Source organism: Bombus affinis, chromosome 3 (assembly GCF_024516045.1).
Source record: "Bombus affinis isolate iyBomAffi1 chromosome 3, iyBomAffi1.2, whole genome shotgun sequence".
NCBI classification, from domain to species: Eukaryota; Metazoa; Arthropoda; class Insecta; order Hymenoptera; family Apidae; genus Bombus; species Bombus affinis.
Genome location: NC_066346.1, coordinates 6,014,888 through 6,030,110, shown reverse-complemented (window position 1 = coordinate 6,030,110; position 15,223 = coordinate 6,014,888). Strand labels below are relative to the sequence as shown.

Sequence of the window (15,223 nt, the reverse complement as noted above, 5' to 3'; positions counted from 1 at the left end):
AATCGTTTAATTATCCAGATATTACTGTATCACTGTTGCTATTAATATAGCATTAATCTACAATCAGAGTAACAAGTTCATAATTAAAACGCGAATGAAACGAACTTCTGCGTGAAGAATTCTAATTCTTAACCCATAGAAAATCAATGCTGAACGCTACTAATAATTCCTTATCGAATCGTCATAAATAATGTCAAATCGCATAATTTATTGTTGCTGATCTCCTCATTTCTTCATGCTCATATCTGCCTTCGAATATCCTCTATTCACTTTTTTCTTCATAAAAATAAAACGTAAAATATAGAACATATATAGAGCAATAGAATTAAGTACATAGAAATCAGATTATCAGTTAACACCAAAGTGTAACTTGAATGTTACTTCATCAAGCTTCCTTTGAAAATTTCCTCTCCAAACTTTTTTTTAACAACACAAACGAAAATAAATCAAATTCGATTGATTTATAGGTATACTTTTCGATGGTGTCAGAATTTCGCGACAGTGCGGTGTCGTGGAAGGCCAGCTTTCTAGCAATCCGTGTAAAGTTCTCGGTTGATTTCAAATATGTCGAGCGTAGCGGGATAGCAGAAAGCTTCTGACACGCGTGGCAAATCGAGTTAAAGGACGGTTCGAGTCCCGTCAAGTTCTTTTTGGCACGTTTGCCAGAATCAGGCGCGTTTCAGCTGAGATCGGATACACGATTGAATCACGTGGATCTCGCTCCAGAAATATTCCATGACTTTCCACTTATACATCAGAATCTCGTAATGATATCATCGTTACACTATTAACATTTCTGCGATTAATATTTTTCCTCTAACATACGGCATGTAGAATTGTTCAAATACACGAGATGTTCAAACGTTTGGAATCCAAACTGAATACAACTTGATTTTAGAAAGTTGCCAAGTACTTGGTCGTTGGAATATATTTTGAGTGAAATCGACTCGTTCAAGCGGATCAATATTTGTTCAAACTCACACAAACGATCAAAATATGTTGCTCGATGTTTGAATTGCTTATCTTTTCGAGCTATTTGAACGTCCCAAATGACAAAAATCTGATCGAGGAAATCATACGATCGGATAATAGAATGAAACGATGATGGAGAATACAAACGTATGTGGCGGCACTCGACAAGCCAAATACCACCACTCGACACTAACTAGTGTAGAGCGACGGCAGCGCAGTGGTTAAGTTGGTCTTAGGTTGCGAACGTTCGGAACCCGGGTTCGAATCCCGGCGACCGGAGTCCGAATTTACTCCCACGCACCGAAAAACGGAGGAAAAATCAGCAGTATCCCGGCAGCGACATCTACAGCCCCCAGTGACAATTGCAGCGGACCAGGCCCAACTACTACAACTGTAACTCACTCACGGCCACCCTCAACATTGGTGACCCCGACGTGATCGACAGCAAAAACTGAGGTGTGACCGTGATAGCACTACTGAGAGCTTTCATCATCGCGAATCTAGACCTGTGGCAAGCTGGACCCTACCGCTACGACGAACACGGGACGTGAAAAGTCAACTCTACAGCGAACCTCGACACCTCCTCACCTCCGATCGCGCGCAAAAGCAGGTGACAGGATACGAGACGATGACCAAGCCAGGAGTGATGTAGCCATCGCAAAGTTCATGGGCATCACCACTAGCACGTCATACTAAAATGAGGAACAGAGGCTCCCACACTCGTACGCAGAACGCCCGCACCGTATTGACAGGTATCCACCGCCACATTGAAGACTTCGCGCAACATCCGCACGAATTGGACGACAGTCGGCTGACGCTTTATTACACTAAGATTCTAACGCTATCACTGGTAAGGGGGTACTGTGGCGGCACTCGACAAGCCAAATACCATCACCACTCGACACTAACTAGTGTAGGACGACGGCAGCGCAGTGGTTAAGTTGGTGTTAGGTTGCGAACGTTCGGAACCCGGGTTCGAATCCCGGCGACCAGAGTCCGATTTTACTCCCACGCACCAAAAAACGGAGGAAAAATCAGCAGTATGCCGGCAGCGACATCTACAGCCCCCAGTGACAATTGCAGCGGACCAGGCCCAACTACTACAACTATAACTCATTCACGGCCACCCTCAACACGTATACAGATCGAAATGACAGTACTTTTTAAAGGATTGACACACATAAGGTGATATGTATAGCGGACTTCTTTTTAAGCTTGCAATTCGTTGGCCAAATGAGACTTAACGCGGTGTGATTATGCAATCGTTTTATTTTTCCCCTGTTGACTGTTGATTGTAAGTATGATAATTTATCGTTTGTGCGAGTGCATTACTTTATACGACGTAGGAGAATATTAGCGATAACAAGAAGAATAACGTGTCGTCGATATAATAGAAATACGTAAATAGAATGCTTCATAAGACTTAGATATTATTATATACGCATCGTTCGATCCGTTTGTGTTCCTGCACGATGTAGATTTTGGAGAAATATCGAAGAAATCGATTTTCTTATCGAGTTTCCTTCGTTCCGTATATTTCGTTCGACCGAATTTTGATTTTACTCGTTGCACATTTAAATCCCTTTCGATGTGTGAATGTATCCATGAAATTAATTAAATCTTAGTTAATTAAATTAATTACATAATAATTGAAATTAATAAAAAATTTGCCATTTTCGAATGGTAAAAATTTTGAGATGTTATTATAATTGTAGAAATTGATTTATGATGGTCAGATGTAGAAAAAAATCGATGTTAAAAGTAACATTGTTTTTATGTAAAATAGTACATGATTTCATTATTGATAAGTATCCATCATTTTATCACACGTTATAGGAAAACGTAATGAATAGAATAAGTATGGAAGTATTGATGCAAATGTATGAATTTATTACTTTTCTTTAGAATACTTTCTCTCACAATCAGAAAGTTATAAATGTTATATTTTATTCTGGAATGCATTATAATAATATCAAGATCAACAGTTGTACACCTCAAGTGTATGTAGTATGTACATGAAATTTATATTCACATGTAGATTGTGTAGATTGAACATTAAATCGTTTCAATTTTTAATAACAAGCAGTGTAACGATAAATCAGATTTTATTGCAAAGTATCAATTTAAATATTATTTAGATACACAATTATCAGAATTTTGACAAAAGTTAGTGAATATTACGAAAGCATGTCAGTGCAATTTTTCTATGCTATTATCGTGCACATCGATTTCTTTTACTTTCAATCAGCATCTACATTTAGCTCGAAGGCAAGTGGATAAGTGACCGCGCATATATTTCTAGACACATATGTTATGTATATGTACTTGTACAAGATGAATGTAAGTATTATTACGCGATAACGATTCTGTAAAACGCAATGCGATTTACCCAATTACCCTGTTGGTTATGCGATCTTTTATAAACTTTAATTTACATAGATAGATAACGTGAAGCACAGAAAGTGCGAGTCGTACGAGATTTGTCGCATTTAAGAGGATGTTACCGTAGTGATGCACTTGAAAACTCAGCTCGAAGAAGCAATAAGCCAGGATACATTTATTTCTTTTAACGATTTCTTTTAACGCGACCTAGCTTTCTAAAGATTTATCATTAAGTAAAGACCAATGGGAAATTGTACATTTTATATAGTTGGAAAGTTTATGTCGATCAATTTTTAATTGCCTTCGTTTCATTACTTTATTTTTATTATGAAACATTATACGTAATTCGTTTACCGATATCGGAATATTATTAAATGAGATTTATAATATTTGAATAGGTTTATTATTTTGTAATTTTTAGAGATAAATTTTATTTTTGATTTATCTTTGCACGCATAATGATTTTTTTTTTTTTTTTTGTATAATTGATTATAATATGTTGTATAGTAGTACCGTTTCTTACTACGAATACTTTGCCACGTTTATCGAGTCACGAGTTTTAGATTTGTATACAGGTTTGCGTGCATGTTGCAAACGACAGCGTTCGATAAAAATGTTCAGTCAAATGAAATGGTCATTATTGTATGATCGTTAAATGAATAGAATGTACATATCTGCAAAAAATAACAGAACAAATTGGAAATGACAAATTGGAAACGTCAATCATTCACGAATAAAGTTCCAAAAATATTTGCGAATATTTTTAGAAAGCTATTGCATACAAATTGTTCTATTGTAAAGAACGATATTTCCATAAAATTCTTTTTAGCATTAAGGTATCAGTTTGTTTTTCCAAGCAAGTTTATTATCGCTAAAGAAGATGTAATAAACTATATTTTGCGTTCTTTATGGAACAGTGGCAGAATAAAGCTGTCGAAAAAGCGGAAATGAAAGTGAAAATCAGAAAATCGACAAAAATGAATCTATCGTGCTTTCCTTTTCTGATCTTCGTGTGCAAATCACAAAGCTGTCGAATAAGTATCATTCGAATATTTATGAATAAAAAATTATAATAACCGTAATCACGATATTTGAATGGATAAAATTCGGCGCCGTTAAAACATCGAAAGGCAGACATTGCAATAACACGATATTTGAATCGATGGAATTTTGCATTGAAAATTGTTATTAACTAAATAATACAAAATAATCAATTGCAGTAAAGTCAATATTCTATCAGAATAGAAAATACAGGCGACCATTGCGTGCACACTAAAAGTATCGATCGAGTTACATTAGTCTGAAATATTTGCTCGGGGAACAGTGGAATCAATGCAAAGTAACGTAAGTTCCATTCATTTGACTCAACATGAGGCGCGAATCTAAAGCAGAATCGTGCGAATTTGTTCTGGCTGGTTGAAACAATATGGTTCGGATTTAAAGATAAAAGAAGAAGACGGGAAAAAGGAAAAAATAAACACGAGTTAAATTGTACATTCAGGGGAAAATAGTACGAAAGCACGCGCATAGAATCTATTGTATATTCGTGTGTGTGAAGCACGAAAACGCTCGAGACCGAGATAATTTCGTTTTTTAGGGAACAGAATCGCGGATCAAAGTTTACAAGAATTTACTGATTAACCTCCTGAAATACGTTTTTTCCAGGCGTATACGAACAACTTATTACTGTTTTATAACGTGTAGGGGATGACAAAGGTGATAGCGTAGCGGATGAAACAAGTGCGTGTACCAACGATGCCTCATTGTACGCAGATAGAGTCATTCGCTGTTAAAGTATAGTCGACACTTTATGTTCATTTCGAGAGAAATATTTCCCTGCAGTACACTGTACGTTTATATTTCCGCTGAACGCTGAATAAATTATTATTTTCTATGCTACAACAAACGGCCTTTGAATTTTATTGGAACACCTGCTACGTAACGAAATTGAGAAAAATGTCGAACAATTTTCGTTGGAAATTGCTTGTTATTTATAAGATGGTATAAATTGAAAAATTTTACCTTACAAATAGATTCGAAATATTTGATGGAAATTATTTGTTGAAAATAAAAAATTTGAAGCGATGGTATACAGAAACTAGGAATAATAAATATAAATAATATAAATAACATGGCACTTGAAAACGGACAAAATAATAATGAGTCAATCGTAATTCGAGATATTCAGATTGACACAACTGATTGCACTGTGGACTGCAATTGTTCGATATTTTCATGTAATTTAAAATGTTCCTTGCCTCGGTAGGATATTCCAGAGCTGAGTAAACGAGAAATGCGGAAATCACAGAGAAATCTTATATCCGCGCGCAACATCGATTCGTTTACGATAACAAAGAAAGGGACTTTTGTCAACGTGGAAATAGTATCCTTTCTTATTTCGAGCATGAAAGTGTTATCGTTCCAATTTTTATTATTTCAACCCACGTCAATCTGTCTTGACTTGTATATACTACTTGAATATACTAAGTGAGAATTGCAGTTACTATTAAAATGGTTGGCTCATACTTGTATTTTCCAAAGAAGCTTTGTTTTCATCAGATTTTACATTTCACTTTCATAGTATGAAATTTTTGTAGCCATACAAACGTACTTTTAAATAATAAGATATTTAATCGGACCTCATAATTAGATTTCGGTTTTTTACGCGTTTAATTTAAATTCCAAAGCGCTAAATTGCGCAAGATGCACACAATATGCAAAAATATATAAAATATCTGAAGCATAGTGCTCTCTAGGTATAACAATCCACAGTATATATATTCCTTTTCAAGTAAAACAATATTTTACCAAGATCCTACTTCTTTAATTACATTCTCAAAAATATTAGTTTGCATAAAAATACACAGTCTGCTAATATGATACAATAGCATACCGTTACTTTCCACTGTGATTCACATTCTACATCTGACGTGATAAATTTTACCAATCCAAATCCAAAGACAAACAGAAATGAATTTCTCTTCGGAAAATGACTCGCCGGCGACGTTATGACGAAATACATCTTACGATTCACCTTAAAATTCCAAGCTCGCAATGGAAACGCGCCATAGAGAATCCAACCGACTGACGATCGCACGTTGCGTTGTCTCGCGCATACCTGGCACCTGGTACGAGGACGGGAGCGTGCTGGAGCGTGCGGTCGAATGATATTCGTGACACATCCCACGTGTTGGCATTCCCGCATCCTATTCATTCGATCCCGCGGGATTTATTTTAAGATCGGCATGACGGCGGCGTGGGTTTACACGCTGCTGCCGCGACGCAGCCGTGCGGCCGCTTCAGTGAATCCGCGGCTGGCTCGTACGCGAGTCACAAGAGGATCGGCTAAATGAAATGTTCGGCTAAAAGAGGCGCAGAAATGGAAACAAGAAGCTTGATTCAACGTGGAAACGTGCATTGGGATGCAATTACTTTGTAATTTTTCTCAATAATATCTTGTTTCGTAGATTCGTTCTTTTGACAGATTTTATTTTACAGTTTTTGCGTCCGCAGAACAGATGGTATACGTATATGTTTTGAAATTGAGGGAGAAAAACGTGAATCTTGTTTGATGAGATATTTAAAATTAAAAAGTTAATGAACATCTTTTGTGTACTTTATCTTCTGTATATTTATGTGTTACATTACTGTAAAATAATTTTATATAAAAGTACAAAGTATATGTTTATTTTTATTTTAGCTTCTACATATTGAGAAACTGAGGATCTTTGTGCAAAGTTAAACATTTGTTATACCGTTTAGGGGGTGAAGCGAATCTCTATTTAAATTTCATTTCATCGTTCTCGTAAAAATGTCATTTGCAGAAATATCCACAATTTAAATATTAATTATTTTTACCCATAAAATACATATTCATGTGTTTAACTTCTGACTAGGTATAGGTTTAATGATTGAACATTTTATTGCTTGCAAATTGAAATAAATTTAATACAAGTAAAATATATTTGTCAAATAGCAAAATAGTTGTTTCTTCATTTCATTTACCTATAAAAGAGTAGAATCTTCTAAATTTATAAAACTATCAATCATTAGAGGAATGCTATTAAAAATTCTTAGTTTCTTATCAATCAGTAAATTAATTGGTTTATTAAGATAACTTTTATACATATGTGGCGGCACTCCACCACGGAAATTTCCAATGGCTTCGCGACACAAGGCGCTATACCATCAAAGCGTAAGGCCGACAAGCCTAATGTACCATCGATATCCCTACAGTTCTTTCCCCACTACGAACCGTTGCCGACTTCAAATAAACGCGCGCGTAGTGGGGATATCGAGTGACAACAAAGGAAAGAATCTGTTTGGTTTTGAACCGAGCTGCGAAGTGCGAAAGGTTAAGCGAAGCAAACACAATTCGAGAAACGAGTGGTCGACTCTTGATAGTTCAGTGTTAATCGTTATTTGTTATTTATCGTTGTTAATCATTAACCGTTCTTAATCGTTAATCGTCGTTAATCATTAATCGTGATTAATCGTTATTTTTTGTTAATTGTTAAGAGTTTAATAAACGTTATTGTTGGAAATCAAGAGTATTTCTTGTGGTCACCTTTACCAACGATCACCGCACATATAATGATAGTTAATAATAAAGTTATTAGTATCAGTTTCATATATTAATGGACAATATTAATGAAACAACTTCTCTATTTAAAGAATTATTTTTTCGAATTTTCATTAAATTTTTTGAAGATCATTCTTCTTATTCTATCGTAGAAGACTAGTCTTTGGTTAGAAAAGAATGACGGAAGAAAAATAGTTTCAGCGACGCTTTAACTAAGTTAAGTCAAACTAAACAATTTAAATTCATTATATTATACATCATACATTGTAATCATTTCTCATTAAGTTACTTTTGCGATGTTTAATTTTATTTTACGTATATTCTTAAAATTTCTATGTTACGGCGCATAAAATGGTCCGTGCGTCGTCTGAATCTTTATACTATATATTGATCTATCATATACTATATACCATAAGCTGAATCTTTCGACGTAATCTTAATAGCTTGATGGAATCTCTAATCCTGAAAGTGTTTTCGGTTTATGGATGGTCCTTAGAACAACCCTTAGGTTTATTGTGCCCTCTTACAAATTGCGGAGAAAGCGGATAGTTACCTAACGGAAAAAGCAGGTTTTTCCAATGAACAATGTCATCCACCTCCTCCAATCTTCATTCATTATCGTTGGCTATAGCCAATGGGCAGCGCGGATAGTTATCCTCACTTTCCTAACGAAAAGGGCGAACAACGAATCCGCGTTCTTCGTTCAGAAACCACACCCACACCCACACCGAGCTTTATTCTTGTGGCGGCACTCCACACCGCAAATGCCATCACTCGACACAAATAGTTGTGGAGGACGGCAGCGGAGTGGATAGCGCCTTAGGCTGTTGTAAACGTTCAGAATCCGGGTTCTAATCCCGGCGCCCTCGTATTTTTCCGAAATCCGATTTTTCATCCACGACATCTACATAAGAAGAGAAAATACAGTGTCCTCCAGCAAGCGACATCTACAGCCAATAACGCTCCAGTTATCATGGGAATATCAAAGAAGATGGAAAAGATTGAGAAGAAAAAAAAAAAGTGTGTTTCGTCCAGAGCTTGCTAGCGGACTCATCAGTAAGGTTTACCTAGCAGGCTCATGCCTTAGACACAGCGAAAGGACGGTGAAGAGGGTGGTGAGGAGTTTGCGAGGTACATGGAACTCCCCCCTCTTCATAACCTCGGACACTGTTATCCAAGGCCGGACTTGTACCCTCTGTCCTGGACGTTTCCCAGTGGTGCGGCTTCGCCTGGTTAATACTGGCATTCATTAACTTATAGAGAACAGTTGACGGCCCGTGTGTGCGCCATATACACACGGTGTGTAATGAGTACTTGGACTTAAGCTAGCGGTCCCCTTCTTCTTAAAACGTTGGCGCCATCCGCAAAGAGAGAGGGGTAGAGAGAGTCCGCTATCCCTTTGTTTCAAGGGATTCTTATCAGCTGGTTGGTTGTCAGTCCTTCTTCACAGCCACGTTACCTATTTTTTAGTCTTCATCTCTCCCAAAGGCCACCCACTAGAAGGAAAAGGAGAAGAGGGAGGCAGTGTTTCGTCCGAGATCTGCTAGTTTGGACTCCTCAGTAAGGCTCTTACCTAGCAGATCTATACCTTAGACACTGGCATAAGAAAAATTGTGTTGGAAGTTATATTTATTGAAAACAATCGTTCAATGTGACCACTAGTGAGAAAACATTAACATCCGTTAACCGTATGTTGATGTCGATGGCCCTCTGGTGACAAGTGTAAGACGTATTCTACAAATGTAATTTAAACTAAACCATCACGATGAGTTATAAATAGATTGTACATTTATTGTAAATTTTTAAAAGTGTAGAAATACACACATTGCATAAAATAATGTGCAAAGATATCGAAAATATTGACATTGAAGTTTCTGTTATTTTGTTAAGGATTAACGTAATAGATGAGTTATGATATTTAATGGTATCGAATAAAAGAAATTTCTATTTAAATTCAATTTCCATAATTGTATTTCGGTAATGATGTTAAATAAAACTATGAATTTATTTAAACATCCGCGTTGTAATCGTAATAGAGAATCTAATATAAGCAAAATTAGAAGAGTATGAACAGAATTTCGGACGTTAGTGAATTCCTGTTTACATATCGTTAACGCGGTATGTTTCAAAGGAAAAAACAAAGAAAGAAATGCGCACGGTAATGTTTCTGGCCACTGATGTTTTCTTTTTTTTTCCCATATTGTTCACGGACGCAGCATCGTGATGAATCAAACTGTTGAATCTCGGTGACAAATAACAGAAATGACGTGCTGGATGCTAAAGGACCTCTGTTAGACTTGCACACGGTAATTATACAGAAACACGATCCAACGATTATTGAAAAAGTATTGGATGAACGAAATGTTGATAGAAACTGTTACGATCGGCAAGTCGTAGACCTCCGTTACAGATGTTTCTTACATTTTAAACGTTTTTTGATCCAATAGAATTATGTAATTGTAAAAGATCGATTATATAAAATAAAGTTTCTGATGTTACTGTGAAAAAGATTTTTTATATGAATACTATGCATATTCTGTATATTCCTGCACCATTAAATTTCATCTTGTGTCTCAGCCCTCTCAAGTCATACAAGAAGCGTACTAGTGGCTTATCTATTTGAATGATTACATTATCTATTCTGTGATATCAGAGTTACACGTGCCATGCACATTTCCCGCTTTACAAACTTTCCAACTTGTAACGTACACGTTATGTAACGTTACGTAACGGCGAGTCTGTCTCGCCGTGGCGAGTGTCACGACCGGCATACTTCAAATCCGATGGACCGATGATGGAGATAGAGATGTGGCGGCCTTGGCGACAATGTATATCGCCGAAGTGCCTAATGAGTCATCTGTATCCTAACGGTCCTTCCACCGAACGTCCTAGAAGTGTGACAACGGTCACGTACGCCTACAGGGTAGTGGGGATATTAAGGGATGACAAACAAAGAAGAAACAGATGTTACCGAAAGTCAAATTGTAAGAGCTGCAGTCTTGGAAAGTCACGGCTGGAGCTCAGAACAAAATCGCAGTCAGTGTAAATTCAGAAATAAATTCTCTCGTTTTTTTTGTTATCTTAATTTTTTCTTTTCGTTCGAGCCTCCTGCTTTTTATTTTACGTGACACGAGCCACGGGACACAAAACGTTGGAATGTTTACTGTTGCGTGCTGCTACAACTATTTCTTTTAAGGAGAGCTATAGAATTACTCCATCCCTACGTTAAGTAAAAACGTTCATGCCATGACCGCGGCTACGTTCAGCGACTTGTTGTCGCCTCGAGCCCAAGCTCATTATCACAAATCTCGGACAATTATAATCGAGTTAAATTATAGAGACTAAAATATTGGGGATTTTCCGAAGAATTGCAAAGGGAAGACCCCGGTGTCCTTTCATCTCCTACATATATGTCGGGTTGGCGTTAAGATTTGAGTTAGGGTTGAGGGCGTGAAACGAATCCCTATTGGCGCTAGACGTGATCATTATGCAATAGAGGAGATATTTACTAGTGCAAATATGACTATGATGGAATTGGACAAGTAATCGCGATAATTAGATACTCGAGAAGCTAATGACAATGATCCTAGGCTCACTAACGAATCCGCGGTCAAGGGGATGACAAACTCTACTTTTCTTCAGCGTCTAAGTTGTACTCAATGTTAATGCACGAGGCAATCACTACGTATCTGAGAGTTACTTGAATCGTCTTTGAGATCGTACCGGATAGTGGTTCTCCATCACGGTAACGCTGTCGAGGAAAACTATGACGGGTGTGCCTAAGGGCACGAAATCATCGGATTCGTGGAGAAAAACCTTCATTCGGAAAGTGAGGGAAATTGGCGTTACTGTTAATTGGTCAATTTCCATGTTGGTGGTTAGGGAAGGGTGCTAGCCGCCCTTAAAAGAAAGTTCGAGAAGAGGAAGCGTCGTTCGTGAGAAAAATAGATTTCTCCTATTTTCTCGTAGTTGGGACGAGGACTGTTTGTCGGTTTGAAGGACTTTAGTTAAACAGATCTTAAGATTTATAGCGGATCCTTGGGCTAGCTAAACATGTACTGTGGAGACGCGTCGACATCTGGTAATCATCTTACTCAAAGAATAGAGTCTGCGTGTGGCGAGCCACGGGACAGAAATCGTTGAAATGCTTACCGTCGTGCCCCGTCCTAAGTATTTCTTTTAAGGAGAGCTATAGGGTTACTTCATGCCTTTGTTAGACAAAACGTTCATCCCTTGACCGCGACTACGTTCGGCGACTGGTTGTCGCCTCGAGCCCGAGCTCACTATCATAAATCTCAAATAAGTACAGTCGAATCGAATGACAACAGTTTCTTAATTCGGCTATGGTGAAATCTAAATTACAATACTAGGGGTCTTCCCAAAGTTCCGAAGGGAGGGTTCCAGTATTCTTTCATCTCCGACATAAATATAATAAAATATTGAAAATATATGCAATAAGTGACAAATGAAACCCTCTTATAAGTAATAACGAACTTGTAAAAATGAAGAAAATCTTGGACATTATTAGCAAATAAATAACATTTTTATGAATTATTGTTTCGTTCTAAAGCTTTGACTATAATAAATTTGGCATTATAATAAATATCTTGGATTTGATACAGAAAATTCAATACTGTTCTCATCTACGTTGTCCTTGTAACATCAACCAAATCTCAATCCTAAGGACCCATCAATAAATCTTGGCATTTTCATAATTAAGGTCCTTCAGACCAAAAACAAGCATCTTCTATTTCCAGTGTTTTTTACATTTTTGTTTACTAGGAGAAGATACGGGAAAGTTAGTTTTCTCCATTCGGTATTTTCCGTTAGCAACTTTCTCTCAAGGACGGCTAAGACCCCTCCTAGTCCACCAGAATTCTTGTGCTCCAATCAAAAGCAATGTCTATCGCTCTCGCTTTTCTAAGCAAAATTGTCCTTAACGAATCAGCCCATCTCGTGGCCTCAGACACACCTACCCCTAGCCTTCCTGCGCCACGACATCGTCACAAAACTACTCAGTCTCCATCTTTAGAATAGTCAACACCTTTTACCGAGTTTCTACCCTTAGACCGGTGGCGTACATAACGTATTAATATTATTGAGATATGTACAATTTTTGTGCTGGACTAGGTCGAATGCATAGTGGAGATGTTTGTATGTGGATATCAGTGTGTGGAGATATGTGTGTGCGCGGCGACTGAGAAACAGATGAATGTAAACTGTTTGGTCGGTTAACAGTCTACGAAAAGTCGGGTATGGAAGAAAGTGTTAAGACGCGTGCAAGTGTGTATCGATGAATATTCTAGAAATCGTTTATAAAATAAATATATGTCTACGTTAATAGTAATGCTCAATGTAAATTTAATGTCTCCATAACAATATTTCGGCCATCAAGATCCACAATTCTCAACAAATATAACTAGGTTTTACATAAAATTGTTGGAGTGAATTGTGATTTATGTGTGTTAATTCAGTGTATATTCCACTGTGATTGTTGAATTCATAATAAAGTTTAATAAAAGCAAAATTGATAGTTGCGTTACGACTCAGCTATTTTATTTTATCATCCAACTCTCAAGTTTACGTGTCATCCTCTACGTTTCTCAATTATTGTTCTGGTTAATTTGGTATTTGTTTTATTAGATTTGACTGATATTTACTTCCAAGAATGATAGGAAAGTTCAATATATTTTGTTTCGTATATTTGCAATATATCTTGGCTTTTTGTATGAAAATTAATCAATATTGGAATCAATTGAAATCGAAATGCCTTAATGCTGTTTTAGATGAAGATTTCAAGTTTACCGAATTATAGAACATCCAGACAATCGGGAGGTTATCGGACGCTGAGTTTGCTGCGTCATCTAGGGGTGAAAATGGGAACACGCGCGATCTACAGCAGCCTCGTGCAGTAAGTCATCTGCCTTACCGACTACATGGAGTCGCTATCATTAAAATCAGACACGGAGTCTCCGATTCAGTCATTGTCCGCACAATCAATGGAATCTCCTCTACCGGAAGCAAATCTGCTCAGTTAGTGACATCTCTACTTCGACTAGATTTTTCAAGTGTTAATCATTATCACTCGAACCTATATTTAAATGTATACAACAATTAACAAATTTTTAATGCAACGCTATGTTATCGATACATATTGTATCATCATCGTACTATATATTATTCTTATATTTAAAGTACAAATGCCATATAACTCATTTGAAATTGCATTTCTTGAAATTAAACGCGCTATGTAATTCACTAAATCAGATAACATATACTACATAAGATAATTTATCTTATTGATCCTATATTTCAAGAAGTTAAGGATTTCTGCAAACATATTAATTTCAATATAAAAATATCTCTTCCGAACAAGATGCATTTAATCATCATGCAAAGATTATATGATTTGTAAATTTAAATTTTATATGATTTCTATTTTCAACAGACGCTGTCATCCGTACAGATGACGAAACGTTTCGTGTGCCGGAGGACGAGTCGATGTCCGCTTCCTTAGCAGCGTGTGTTGAAGAATCGTCGTTTGCCGAGGACCGAATCCTGCAGACGATTAAGTTGGTAAGGGGCCACGGTGTCAACATAGGGTTGTAAGTGACAGAGGGTAGCGATGGCGGCATCTATGTCCAAGCGATGTCGGTAGGAGGACCGGCCTATATGGCTGGAAACGTGAACAAAGGTAAGCTCGAAGCGCCATTCTTTATCGGGGCTGCATTAATTCGGAGAAATTTATTTGCCGCAGGCGATCGCATCGTAGCGATAAACGGGCAGAATTTATTGCATTTGCGGTATGAAGACGCTCTGAAAATGCTGCAGAGCTCGTAGGAACGATCGAGCTGGTTCTCTCTCAAGCTACTTCCCGTAAAAACGCGACCTCCATGAAGAATCACGAACAAACTGTGGAAAATAACTATTTCAAGTGAGTATGAAAATGTTCCTTTCCTTGAATCTTACTTCATCTTTTATGTCTTTTTAATTAAATTTAATTTTAATATTAGCTAACTGAACGAGCAGTTGCTTCTGAAATGAAAATAAGTTTTCTTGTTTGCGTTGAAGAACTTTCAGTTGAAGAGGTTGATTCTTTCGTTGCGACTGGGTGATGTAGAACTTTATATTGTGAATTTGTTGGATTATTCTTGATTTGTTTTAAGTAAAGTAATGAAGTAAAACATCCCAGTACTCTGTTTCACTATGCACTTAATTTTGACAAGAATGGAAGCCAAATTTGGGTCTGTACTTAATAGTTTTAAACATACACGGGATATTATAAAC

The 15,223-nt window shown here is 37.0% G+C and overlaps 1 protein-coding gene across 1 annotated transcript in view; it reads left to right on the top strand.

Annotated features, from left to right (window-relative positions):
• Positions 1 to 13,699: 13,699 nt before the first annotated feature.
• The window catches only part of LOC126914067 (uncharacterized), an 8,896-nt gene continuing 7,372 nt past the window's right edge, over positions 13,700 to 15,223 (top strand). Inside the window, exons 1-2 of the mRNA XM_050717542.1 lie at positions 13,700 to 13,969; positions 14,385 to 14,630. The gene's annotated coding sequence lies outside the window, so the exon portion shown is untranslated. The remainder of the gene's footprint in view (positions 13,970 to 14,384; positions 14,631 to 15,223) is intronic.